Here is a 14,260-nt window from a genome sequence, read left to right on the forward strand (position 1 = left end):
GGAGGAGGCATACAACGAAGAGGAGGAGGAGGAGACTAGCGAAGAGGAGGAGCCTACACTTGCAACCATTGCGAAGAGAGGAAGGAGGAAGTGAGCTTCTTGTTGTCGTGGTAAAAACTTCTTAGGTTGTCTTGAATTTGGTGTCTTATGTATGCACTTGATGTCTTATGTATGCATGAATTTGTCGTGATGAAAAATCTGTGGACTTGTTGTCGTTTGTATGCAAGAATTTGTCGTGGTGAAAATTCTGTAAATGTGCTATCTTCTGTGTTCTATGAACCTGTCATATTATTATATATGTGCTATCTTCCTGTGTCAAATAGCATGTCAAATATTTTGTACAGGGACCCAGATGCCAGGGTCATTGGCGTCTGGTCTAAGTCAGGGGAGCAGACGCCATGGTCCTTGGCGTCTGGCCCTGATGTAGTAGTTTTTTCATTTTGTTCATATTTTGTCACAACATAGTATCGAATGACATATATATTTTGTTCTAGCAAACACCCATAGTATCGAATGACAAACATTAGTGTTCACATAATAGCAAATGACAAACATAGTTCATGACCACGATGGTCTATGATACAATGTCTCGAATGACATAGCAAATTACAAACATAGTTCAAATTACACAAATAGTCTCAAATGAGAAGTTCATCACATACAATGTCTCGAATGACATAAGTAGTTCATGACCATGATGGTTGAAACGACATGAACATCACATATAACTCGGTTTCCTGTAGCAATGCAAGTCAACAACCCTTTTCCATTCCCATTCTTCCAGCATTTCTTGAATCTTGTCATCATCAGTTATGTTAACCAATTTTCTTTCCCTGGGGCCATCTGACTACCTCCTGCTGACGTAGTACACAAAATCCTCTTCCTTCAACCCTTGTTTCAACATGAATTTATTCTTCAACCAATCGAAAGTGAGGTCCACTTCACTAACTTGCACAATACATGGAGACAAGCCTTGCACATGAACAATAGGGCTAAGCACCCACTGAGTTTCCTTAGCCATCTACAACACACAAATCTCTTAATAGCTAACCTATGATACATTAAACCACGAGGAAAACAAACTAGGGTTTTCACAAAAGTATGATAAATTAAGCAAATAACGATGGCCGATCCATTATCAACCATTCCTCTACGACCACCACTACCTCTAGCACTTGTGCTTCCTCTCCGACCACCACCACCTCTAGCACTTGTGCCTGCTCGACCACCACCTCTAGCATTTGTGCTAGCTCGACCACCACCTCTAGCACTTGTGCTAGCTCGACCACCACCACTAGCACTTGTGCTTGCTCGACCACCACCTCTAGCACTTGTGCTAGCTCGACCACCACCTCTAGCACTTGTACTCCCTCTACGAACACTAGCACCTCTAGCACTTGTGCTCCCTCTACGACCACCACTACCATCTCTAACACTTGTGCTTCCTCGACCACCACCACCGTCACCTCTTCCACCTCGTTCACCATCGGTGCCGCCTCCACGACTTGTTTTTCTTTTTTTAGTTTTCTTATTCTTGCATGTCCGCTCATTGTGTCCCCCTTCACCGCACACCCCACAGTTGATAGTGTCAGGAGCCTCCATGAAATGACCGCTACCAAATTGTTTCATGCCAGTGTATCCAGCCAGGTCATCCATATCACCCCTGAACCTCTTAGTTCTCCTTCTACCCTTCGTCTCCACCTTCAGAAGAGGGTCTGGCCTAATATGAGGACCATGGTACTCAGGCCACTGTGATTGGTCCAAGAAAGGGCGAAATCTTGGCGCCCATGTCAACCTAGTAGCTTCCAGATGGAACTCTTGCATCCGCACGGTTTTTCCATCACAAACATGTATGTTTCTCGCCTTCGCCGCCGTTATCAAATGCGAGTATGGCCAATGATACTTACTAGGCCTCTCGCACTGGCACCACCGAGTCTTCAGTTTCACCTCAAATGCAGCACCACCATATTGTCTACCATCTCGTGTTGTGCCACCTGGCTCATCAATTTGATAGATCATTTCAATTCTATCGAATATGATAACTTGTTGCCGTGAAGACTTGCTTGCTTGTAACTGCAACCATTCATCAACCTTTTCTGGATAATCCTTTTTTTCACCTATCCATTTTGCAGTCTCTTCAAAATGCCTCTGAAAGTACTCATTAAGCTTGAAGAAGGTGTACTCCACTATTGCAGTCACCGGCAATGCACGAGCACCCTTCAACACATTGTTGAAACATTCTACCAGATTGCTCGTCATGTCGCCATATCGCCAACCACCACTGAGGGAGTCTCGAATTAGGGGGTGTCCGGATAGCCGAACTATCATCATCGGCCGGACTCCAAGACTATGAAGATACAAGATTGAAGACTTCGTCCCGTGTCCGGATGGGACTTTGCTTGGCGTGGAAGGCAAGCTTGGCGATACGGATATGTAGACCTCCTACCATTGTAACCAACTCTGTGTCACCCTATCCCTCTCCGGTGTCTATATAAACCGAATGGTTTTAGTCCGTAGAACAACAATAACAACAATCATACCGTAGGCTAGCTTCTAGGGTTTAGCCTCCTTAATCTCGTGGTAGATCTACTCTTGTAATACCCACATCATCAATATCAATCAAGCAGGACGTAGGGTTTTACCTTCATCAAGAGGGCCCGAACTTGGGTAAAACATCGTGTCCCTTGTCTCCTGTTACCATCCGCCTAGACGCACAGTTTGGGACTCCCTACCCGAGATCCGCCGGTTTTGACACCGACATTGGTGCTTTCATTGAGAGTTCCTCTGTGCCGTCGCAATCAGGAAGGATGCCTCTTCCCGTCTTTAAAGACGGTACCATTGCCAAAGGAGCTTTGGCCGCCGGTCAAGCTATCCGGCTAGGTGGTTTTCTTATGACCGCCTGTTCGGCCACCGCTTCGACGATGACCTCTCGGGTCATCAAAAGCGATCTTCGCATCAACTTGGAATTTGCCGAGCAACTGGATCCGATGGAGCTCTCTTCCGTAAACGAGATCTTGGATCGCATCGCCGCCCTGGGAGTCGCTACAGACTACGATCAGATTGGGCTTAAAACCAATCTAAGAGAAATTAACTCTCCCCAGGCTACCCACCACGTTGCTGTGGTAGAAGAACAACGCGGCGACTCTTCTTCTGCGTTAAAAACCAGTTATGTCCAGATTCCCGATCCCTCCACGCCGGATTCCTGCGGAGGGATGAACGTCAATCAAGTACTGAACCTAAAGTCAGGCAGCGGACTAGATTCGTTGGACGACCTCCAACAGTCCAAACTTCCAAATCCGGAAACTCCTCGGCCTTTGAGCCTCAGATTGGATGGGGTTCCGATTTAGTTCCACCCGCACACCCAAACACAAGCGATCTATCTCAAATACGGCAAGAGCCCGATGAAACAGTACATCATTACTGGGCCAGATTCCTCCTGGTTATGGACAGGATAAAGGACTGCCATGAGGAAAGCGCAATCTCTATTTTCTGCAACAATTGCACGGACAAGGGAATCATGAACGCCATAAGTCGTCGCGAGGTCACGCGCTTCGCCGACCTGGCAACCATAGTACGAAAATACTGTGCGATGGAGAGTGCCTGGAAAACCGAAACCAGATTTTGGGACAATCCGGCCCTGAACACAACCTTAGTCCGGAATAAAAGGGTGCACCATACTCAAGCACCTGGGTCAAAAACCAAAAAGCAAAAACCCCCTAAAGGGTACGGAACCGTACTGGAGGGATGGCTCAGCGAACCCTGCAAAATCCATAATACAGAGGGCGCCACTCCAACACATAGCCTTCGAGCATGTTGGATACTACGGCAGGTGGCCAAAAGTGGCGAAGGGCTTTTAACCCCGGAGAACCAGCCCAACAGTACCCGTATGGTATTAACAGTCTTCGAGACTTTTGCATCAAATAATATGCGGAAACGAACAATCCGCAGCCTCGCCGAAGTCTACCAAGTAGCAACAACAAATCCATGGAGCGACACGGCTATCACCTTCAATGCCAGCGATGAACCTAAATTCCGAACAACCTGAGCACCAGCCGCATTGGTCCTCAGTCCAATAGTGGACGGCTTTCGTCTTACCACGGTACTCATGGATGGCGGCAGCGGATTAAACCTCATCTACGAGGAAACCCTCCAAAAAATGGAAATAGACTGGAGCCGCATTGAGCGAAGCAGCACAACCTTTAGAGGAATAATCCCTAGTCGGGAAGTATGCTGCACAGGAAAAATCACACTAGATGTGGTGTTCGGCTCGCCGGACAACTACAGGTCTGAGGAAGTCACGTTCCAAGTGGCCCCGTTCAGCAGCGGATATCACGCTCTATTAGGGCGAGAGGCATTCACAATCTTCCAAGCCGTACCCCATTACGGGTACATGAAGCTCAAAATGCCCGGGCCCAATGGAATCATCACTCTGTTCAGTGATCCGGACATAGCACTCCGCAAATAAGACAGCCGCACTAGCCCTAGAGGTACTATCTGAAGCCCTAGCGGCAGAAGAACTCACTGCACTACGCTCCACGGTGAATAGGGATGATGTGATACTCGATAAGAGATCTAACTCCACATCTTTTAAACCAGCAGACAACATAGTCAAATTCCAAGTCCATCCAACAGACCCCACAAAGACGGCCTCCATTGGGGCACAATTAAACCCTGATGTAGAAGCCGCACTACGAGAATTCCTTCGGGAAAATTAGGACATTTTTGCCTGGCACCCTTCAGATATGCCAAGAATCCCATGCAGGCTGGCAGAGCACACCCTAAATATCCTAAAAGGATTCAAGCCAGTCAAACAGGCTCTTCGACGATTTTTCCGATCCTAAAATACAGGCAATGGGGGAGGAGCTAGCCAAACTATTACAAGCCGGATTCATCAGAGATATAAAACATCCGGACTGGCTAGCGAACCTGGTAATGGTACGAAAAAAGGAAAAATCCTGGTGCCTTTGTGTGAATTTTAAAGACCTTAATAAGGCCTGTCCAAAGGATCCTTTCCCCCTCCCCCGCATCGACCAAATCATCGATGCTACTGCGGGGCACGATTCATTGTGCTTCCTCGACGCATACTCCGGATACCATCAAATCAAGATGGCGGAAACAGACCAGGCTGCAACGGCATTCATTACTCCATATGGACCATTCTGCTTCAACACAATGCCCTTCGGACTTAAAAATGCCGGCGCAACATATCAGCGCATGATTCAGACATGTCTGGCTACCCAGATCAGCAAAACAGTGGAGGCATACGTAGACAATGTGGTCGTTAAGACCAAACACGTCGAAACTCTAGTAGACGATTTGAGGCTCACATTCGACAACCTCCGAGCATACGACATTAAGCTCAACCCGGAAAAATGCGTTTTCGGCATACCAGCCGGAAAGCTCTTGGGCTTCATCGTATCCCGTAGAGGAATTGAAGCAAACCCAGGCAAGATCTGAGCTCTGTCACAATTGGATATCCCAAAAGACCTCAAACAAATACAAAAGCTGACTGGATGCGTGGCGGCTCTAAGCCGCTTCATCTCCCATTTGGGAGAAAAGGCATTGTCTCTTTATCGCCTCCTCTGGCGCACCAAACACTTCGAGTGGACGGATGCTGCCATGGCCGGACTCGAGGAAATAAAGGCCATATTAGCAACAAATCCGGTCCTGGCCGCGCCCAACCTAGGCGAACCAATGTTATTATATATCGCGGCAACCCATCAAGTTGTCAGCGCAGCGCTCGTCGTCGAACGAGAAACAAAAGGACACAAATTCCCTCTTCAAAAACCAGTGTACTACGTATCCACTGTCTTAACTCCATGCAAGTCCCAGTATCCATACTATCAAAAGATAGCGTACGCGGTGTTCATGGCATCCCGGAAGCTGCGACACTACTTTCAAGAGTGCTCGATAACAGTGGCCTACGAAGTCCCTCTCAACGACATTATAAACAACCGCGACGCGACGGGCAGGATTGCAAAATGGGCCATTGAGCTCTTACCATTTGACATAACCTACAAACCAAGGCGAGCTATAAAGTCGCAAGTTTTGGCTGACTTCATCGCCGAATGGGCCGAAGCCAAACTCCCTAAAGAGTACGGCGCATACTCCAATTGGATCATGCATTTCGACGGCTCCAAAATGTTGGCCGGCTTGGGGGCTGGCATCGTACTGACGTCCCCAACCGGAGACACAGTCCAATACGTACTTCAGATAATGTACACGGACTCCAACAATGCAGCCGAATACGAGGCCCTTCTACATGGTCTTCGGATGGCAATCTCCATGGGTATTCAACGCCTAGAGGTGCGCGGGGATTCAAACCTCGCAATATCCCAAGTAAATGGAGATTTTGACGCCAAGGATCCGAAAATGGCAGCCTATCGTAACGCCGTCCCTCCAAACATCTTCCTGGAGCGGCTCTTTAAGCCATCCGTACTATGGGAGGAGGAGTCCGGAAATAGCAACCCGGAACCAACCGCGCCACCCAACACGGAACATTCTGACACAGTCGGTGGCTCAGCCAATGAAATAACACCCTCAGCCCACGAAATAATGGCAGTAATCGCCCCGTGGATAGAACCATTCCTAGCCTACTTAACTAAGCAGGAACTTCCCGAAGACCAAAATGAGGCCCGCCGCATAGTTCGGCGATCTAAAGCCTATAAGGTCCATGAGGGAGAACTTTATAAGAAAAGCACAACCGGAGTCCTTCAAAGGTGCATCTCCGAAGAGGAAGGGCGAAATCTCCTGGCTGAAATTCACGCCGGACTCGGCGGGCACCACGCCGCAGCCCGGGCCCTTGTAGGCAAGGCCTTCCGTACAGGATTTTATTGGCCGACTGCCCGGGAAGATGCTCAGGACTTAGTCCAACGATGCGTCAGTTTCCAGCTCTTTGCTAATCAAAGCCACATGCCACCCACCGCCCTCAAAACTATACCCATCACCTGGCCGTTCGCGGTCTGGGGGCTTGACATGGTCGGACCCCTTAAAGGGGGAACCCACAAGCAAAAATACCTATTGGTCATGGTGGACAAATTCACCAAATGGATAGAGGCCAAACCAGTTAAAACGGCCGAATCCAGACCCGTGATAGACTTCATATCCGGGGTAGTACACCGTTATGGTGTCCCCCACAGCATCATCACTGATAACGACACGAATTTCACGGCCGACAAGGTTATACTCTGGTGCAAAAACATGGGCATCAAGCTCGACTACGCTTCAGTCTATCACCCCCAAACTAACAGTCAAGTCGAACGGGCAAACGGTCTAATCATGAGCGGCATCAAACCCAAACTAGTGCGGTACCTCATGGAATCTAACACGCACTGGGTAGAGGAGCTCGACTCTGTACTCTGGGGGCTGCGGACCACGCCGAACCGCACTACCGGATTCACACCATTTTTATGGTGTATGGCGCAGAGGCAGTTCTGCCCTGCGATATAATTCATGACTTACCTCGCGTGCGCATGTACGAAGAAAGAGAAGCCGAGTTGGATCGGCAGGACAGTTTGGACGCCTTAGAGGAGGAGCGGGACGTGGCAAAAGATCGTTCCACATTCTATCAGCAGCAGGCTCGAAGATATCAAAGCAGAGAAGTACGGGCCAAAACTTACAATGTTGGCGAACTTGTTCTACGCCTGCCGGACAAGAAAAAGGACAAACTTAAGCCCAAATGGGAAGGTCCCTTCATCATCGACCAAGTCTTGACCGGCGGAGCATACCGTCTGCGTAACGCCTCTAACAACCGACTCAAGCCGAACCCATGGAACGTAGCCCATCTCCGAAGATTCTACGCCTAGCGCCGGACTCACAGTTCGTCTCCCTCCCCCGTCCACCTTTTACATTTTCGCTGTCTCTTGTTCTCCTCCTCCTTTCCCCTTTTTGTTTAGTAAAAAGCCTTTGACGGGCTGATCTGCGCATTGTTCGCACACACTTGATGTGCTACTCGCACTCATTATACCTGGGGGCTTCTTTAACAGAAGCTTATTTATACGGGCTTCATGCCCAACACATGTGTCATACTTCCGCATGTACCTTTTATTCACCATTATATGCATCGATATGACTTAAGTTTTGGCCAAGCTGGGTTGCCTGGCTCCTGTGCTTACCCCTACGTTCCCGATTGTTCGGCTAGGAGGTAAAGGGAGCACCTCTGCGATTGTTACTGCCGGGTCAGCCGGATGTGTACCTCAGACTGGGTGAAGCCGAAAGCTAGCATTCTTAAGGGAATATTCGGTCGGTGACTTGAAAGATGATTTATTACTTATTTAAACTTATCTACCCCCAGATGCTTTTTCTGCTCTTTTCGCAGTACGGACATGCACCTTAGGGCATGCCTCCCAGGGAAAGGAACCCCTAACGGAACTATTCTCCCTGGAAGATGTTTCTTACTAACCATGTAATATAACATAACTAGTTGGGCACTTGTCTGATAAAGCACTAATGACCCCTACGCCTGGTCTCCATGCATGCCCCGGTTTTTATAACCGCTAGGGTATTCGGACACACTCCGGACTGTTGGGTCCCGAGGTTGAAGCGAAAAGGTCCGCAAAGACAAACGATCTACAATCCGTCTAGAAGGCATTTTACATGTCATTTTAATTACATCGTCAAATTGATTGATTGAACTCCTCTTCAATCCCATCTAACAGACTGTCTAGTTTACAGTCCCATTGGGAATATTTCGCGGCCAACTCTACTTGGCCGTACATTAAGCTCACAGGGATCTCCTTCCCATCGGGCCCCACAGGTCCGACCTCGGCCATGTGGTTTGGATCAGCCTTCGTGTACCGCGTCTTCACCATGGCCCAGGCCTCTCTGGCGCCTTGACGGCAGGCTGATATCTTCCACAGACGGAAGCGCTGCCGTATTCCCTGAAGCTTGTCAGCAAGCCCTCCAAGACCCTCTGGTAGGAAGATGGATGGCCACAAGGCCTGGACGACGCCGCTCATCGCCTGGCGAATATGTTCGTGCAGTTGCAGCAGCTCGGGAAGAAGGTCACCCGTGGAAGCAGGCATTTCCTCCGCCGGACGACCCATGAGCACACCTACATACACATTTCTATCAATCGACTTCCTCCCGGAACTCTTCTTTTCAAAAGAGTTTGCTCAAGCACTTACTGTAAATGCCGCGACGAAGCCGCCGATTCTCCTTTACGGAGTCAGACAGCTGGACCCGAACATCTTTTAGTTCTTCGCCCTGCCGGGTGTTGGCATCTTGGAGTTTGTTCCTCTCCTGCTGCACCCTCATAAGCACCTTCTCGCCGGCCTTCAGCTGGCGTAGCAGATGTTGCTTGTCCGGTTCCAGTCCGGCACCCTCTGCAATTCAATTGTCAGACTTACGCACATGCCGCACTTCATAAACTACTTATCTTTTCAAAGTACGTATTACCAGAGGGAGTCTCTGTGACTCCTCCTGCGGCGGCTAGTGTAGCCTCAAGTTGGGCCTTGCACTCTTGAAGCTCCTGGGACAGACATGTATTCTTCTCCGTAAGATCCTGCACAAACAAATGATCCTTAAATCAGTTATTCTAACTATTTTAAGTCTCGGGGGCTACTGGCATATATAACTATTAAAATTCCTCACCTGTATGTCTTTCACATACTGCTCCGTGGCTCTGGTTAGACCATCTTGAGTGGCACGGAGGTGCGCGTCTCCCGCATTAAAGGCATTTAGTGCCTCCGGAGAGAAACACGCGTCACGAAGAACCATCCGGCGGCACCTGTGATTCATGGCGCTCTCCACCTCAGACCTGGTGGCGGATAGCCTGTCGGCATCCTCCATTGGAGGAGCATCCGGCTCATGCCTTGTGTTCGCCTCCCCTTCCGGACCACGCGTTGGAGCATGGCTGGCGGAGGCTTGATTGACAACCTCCCCGGACACTGTCTGGCGAGCGCTCTTTCTCCTGGAAAAATCATGAGCGTTAATATACCTCCTAGGAATCTTTCCCTTAAAAACAGCGGTGCGCCGTACCGTTGCGGCGACGTTTCAATTCGCGCCGCACTCCTCTTCCGCCTGCTGGGTCGAACTGACCCTTGTTGGTCAGCCGCCGTGGGTTCGGCTTCCCACCTTAAAGGCGCCTCCTGCGATGCACCATTGGTATACGATGGTCAGAAATGAGCATGGATCAAGTGATGGTGTCAGGACTCCGGTCGTAGTCACCTGGGAAGCCGGAGATAAACCGGGGTAGTCAGCCATAATGGCGACTAGAGCATTGTCCATGCTAAGTTGGTGGAACACCCCGTCAATTAGCTCCACCTTTATGTCCGGATCCTCTTCGGAGGCCAGATCAAGGGATCGTCCCGGATCCTCGGGCTTTGGGGTCAGGCTTCGTATGCCCTCCACGTCCCGGCGTAGCTCCTGCGTCAAAATCACAAAGTGAGACACTTGACTTATGGAATATGGATCGGATAGATAAACGTCCGCTTACCCAGCTCTGAGGGTTATTCATGGAGAATCCATTCAATGGACTCGTGCGGAGGAAGTCCTCCTTCTCCCCCTTGTACAAGCCGGACAGGATCTTCACCAGATCGGCGGCCGATCCCGGCCCCTTGCGGCCGTGACGGGTGGCATCATCCTCCGCGTTGAAATCCCACATGGGGTGGCCCCTATATTGGAGCGGCTGCACCCCTCGCATAATGCACGTGGCCATGACTCCAATCATGGTCAGTCCAGAGTGGGCCAGTAACCTAATCCGGCCCATCAGATATTGGACGCTCCCATCATCTTCCCGTTGAGGGCTCCGCGGGCGCCAACTCAGGCATTTCTTCAAGGGAGCGTTGCTGAACTCCGGGAGGCCGATCCGAACTGGATCCGGCAGTGGGGCGTCTTCCATATAAGACCATTCCAAAGGCCAGTCTTTGGACACCTTCTTCGGGGTTCCGGATAGATATCCGGTCCCGGCGATGCGCCATATTTCGGCTCCGCCCACTTGATATATGGACCCCTCATGAGAACGGGGTACGAGGCAAAACAATCTCTTCCATAGCGCAAAATGGGGCTCGATGCCCAAGAACAGCTCGCAAAGAGCCACAAAACCCGCGATGTGCAGAATGGAGGCAAGTGTAAGGTGGTGAAGCTGGAGTCCATAGAACTCCAGGAGCCCCCGGAGAAACGGATGTATGGGAAATCTGAGTCCCCTTATTAGATAAGGGACGAAGCATACCCTCTCTCCTTTGGAAGGATTGGGAGCGCTCTCCGCCTGCTTTCCACCCCTGTAGGTGGCCAGTCCGGCTCGAGCCGGAACCATGAAGGCTGGGGGAAGATATCCCCCGGTTTGGAGCATCACTAGTTCGCTGTGTGGAACTGAACATCTCCCCCAATCTCCTGGCTGAGGGCTGGGAGCGCGAGAGGAGGAGCCGCGTCGACTATCCATGATGGAATGGATTTCTGTCAGAGGCGCTTCGATGAGTACTTGCGGAAGGAGGATGGTGTGAGTTGGATCTAGATCCTCGCCTCTCTTATAGGCAGCTCATTCGCGCGGCTAGGGGGTAAAATGCAAAAATACCCTAGCTTTTCGCATTCTTGCGACACGTGGAAGAGGCCCATTATTGGACGTGGAAGCCAAGGAGCTCAACATTTATAAGGAAGCCGGACACTATTTGGCAGGCACATGGAATTTGAAGGAGAACCCGCCTTGCAACGCCGAAGACAATATATGCGCCGGACTGGTCGTCATTGAAGCCTGGTTTGGGGGCTACTGAGGGAGTCCCGGATTAGGGGGTGTCCGGATAGCCAAACTATCATCATTGGCCGGACTCCAAGACTATGAAGATACAAGATTGAAGACTTCGTACCGTGTCCGGATGGGACTTTCCTTGGCGTGGAAGGCAAGCTTGGCGATACGGATATGTAGATCTCCAACCATTGTAACCGACTCTGTGTAACCCTAGCCCTCTCCTGTGTCTATATAAACCGGATGGTTTTAGTCCGTAGAACAACAATAACAACAATCATACCGTAGGCTAGCTTCTAGGGTTTAGCCTCCTTGATCTCGTGGTAGATCTACTCTTGTAATACCCACATCATCAATATCAATCAAGCAGGATGTAGGGTTTTACCTCCATCAAGAGGGCCCGAACCTGGGTAAAACATCGTGTCCCTTGTCTCCTGTTACCATCCGCCTAGATGCATAGTTCAGGACCCCCTACCCGAGATCCGCCAGTTTTGACACCGACAACCATCGTCATGAGCGCGTGCCCACTTGTGCTTCTCGCTTAAATTCCTAGTTAAGAAGTCTTTTCCCCCTTCATTCACCGCTGCAAAGAGTTTGTTGTACAGAGCATCGAAACCTTGGGTGGTGAAGGCCACACATACATGGGTAAGGTCTTTGCTGAGCTCCTTGCTCTTACATGCCCGGTAAAAGTTGGCCACGAAATGCCTCATGCAGCATCTGTGGTGAAGCTTTGGAAATCCTGGAATAACAATGTCCATTGCCTTGAGTATGCCATGATGCCGGTCCGATATGATGCATACCTCCCTAGCCCCAATCACATTGTGCCTAACATGACCCATGAACCACTCCCAGTTGTCTTGGTGCTCGGAAGGCACCAAAGCAAATGCACACGACAACACGTTGTTGTTTGATGAGTGTGCCATTGCTACCATTAGTGTGCCCTTGTATCTACCGGTCAAGAACGTGCCATCTATAGACAAGACCGGACGACAATGCTGAAACGCCTCCACACATTGTCCATAACTCCAGAAGGCACGCTGGAACACTCCCTCGTGATCCTCGACCACATGAAACATGCCCGGGTTCCTATGTGCAATGGCGGCCAACAACCTTGGGAGCTGGTTGTATGCTTCTTCATAACCACCATACAACATCCTAATAGCATTTGCCTTTGCCTTCCATGCCTTCCCATACTTGACTTCATAACCAAATTGTTTTTTCACCGTCCGCATGAGAAACCTCACTTTCACAGTGGGATCAAAGCCTATGTCTTTCATCCATTTGTATCTGAGATACTCAGATGTGAGTTGACGGTGTGTCTTTCTAAGTCGTTTAGATGGAGGTTTGCATCTATGAGTGGAAACACAACTTTTTAACACCCATTCTTCGGTTTCTTTAAGCTTTCTTGCACGAACCTTCCATGGGCATCCTTCTTGCTCACACACCATGGTGTAATGCAACTTCATGTCGGAGTGCTCAACATAAAATGGCCTATGGTTTCGAATGGCATAGTCAGCCAACCAAAACTTCAGCATAGGCAAGCTCAGAAACTTCACTCCTTTCTTCAAATAAGCATTCTCGTCCTCATTCTCCACCCTTGGTTCTCCTGGATCCGGGCATGGTGTTGGCTCAATCACCGTCATTCTCATTCCACCGTCAACAATAGCTTTATGGGCAAGGCTGAGATCTTTAAACAAGTGAGTTCTTTTTTGTAAGCCCGTCAGCTCAAAGTGGATTTGGTTCTCCTCCTTTGTGAATCCATCCTCGTCCAACTGTTCAACTGGACCCTCGTCATCCGAGTCATAGGCATATTGACGCCTAAAAGGCAAGTCACGATCCATGTCCTTTTGCGCTATGTACGCATCCAAGTCACCAACATCATTACCATGAAACCCTTCCTCTTGCTCTTCGTTGTCATCATAAGCATCTTCATCCTCTTGAATTACTCCGTCACTAGCAATCACCTCAACTTCATTTGCTTGGCTAGTTGGTGGTTGGCTAGAAGCATTGGGGGCATACAACTCAACCTCATTTGCTTTGATAGATGGTACACAGGGATGTGGTGGGGGATAAACATTGGGGGCATCAACCACAACCCTATGCTCAACAAGTGGCACCATTGTCCTCTCGCTCATGTCATCCATTGGGGAAGAGACATGCCGGTTCAAATCAAAGGTAAACCGAGGAGATTCAACCTTGGTGGCAAACAATTCAAGTGACTTGTCTTCCGATTGGGATAGTTTTTCCTTGTATACATCCCAATGCAAATCTGAGGTGATAGGCATACTTTTCAAGCGAGATTTGGCTCCAACTCCAACATCATACCTTCCTATTAACTTAACATCAACATTGGTGTCCATCCACTTCAAAACTTGTCTCACTTTTGCAACAACATCCTCATAGCTAGGGCTTGTATCAAAAACAAATGGTTCCTCACCCGTGTCGGCATTGTTACTCAAGAATGCCTCCTTGTCAATGTAATGAACATTAACAAGTCTCTCCATCTAAAAATAACATGAATGCATTTAAGACTTCAATGAGAATTGGTGTTTATCCAAATACATCTTATTATATCCAAAT

The sequence above is a fragment of the Triticum dicoccoides genome, chromosome 2B (genome assembly GCF_002162155.2).
Source record: "Triticum dicoccoides isolate Atlit2015 ecotype Zavitan chromosome 2B, WEW_v2.0, whole genome shotgun sequence".
Lineage (NCBI taxonomy): Eukaryota > Viridiplantae > Streptophyta > Magnoliopsida > Poales > Poaceae > Triticum > Triticum dicoccoides.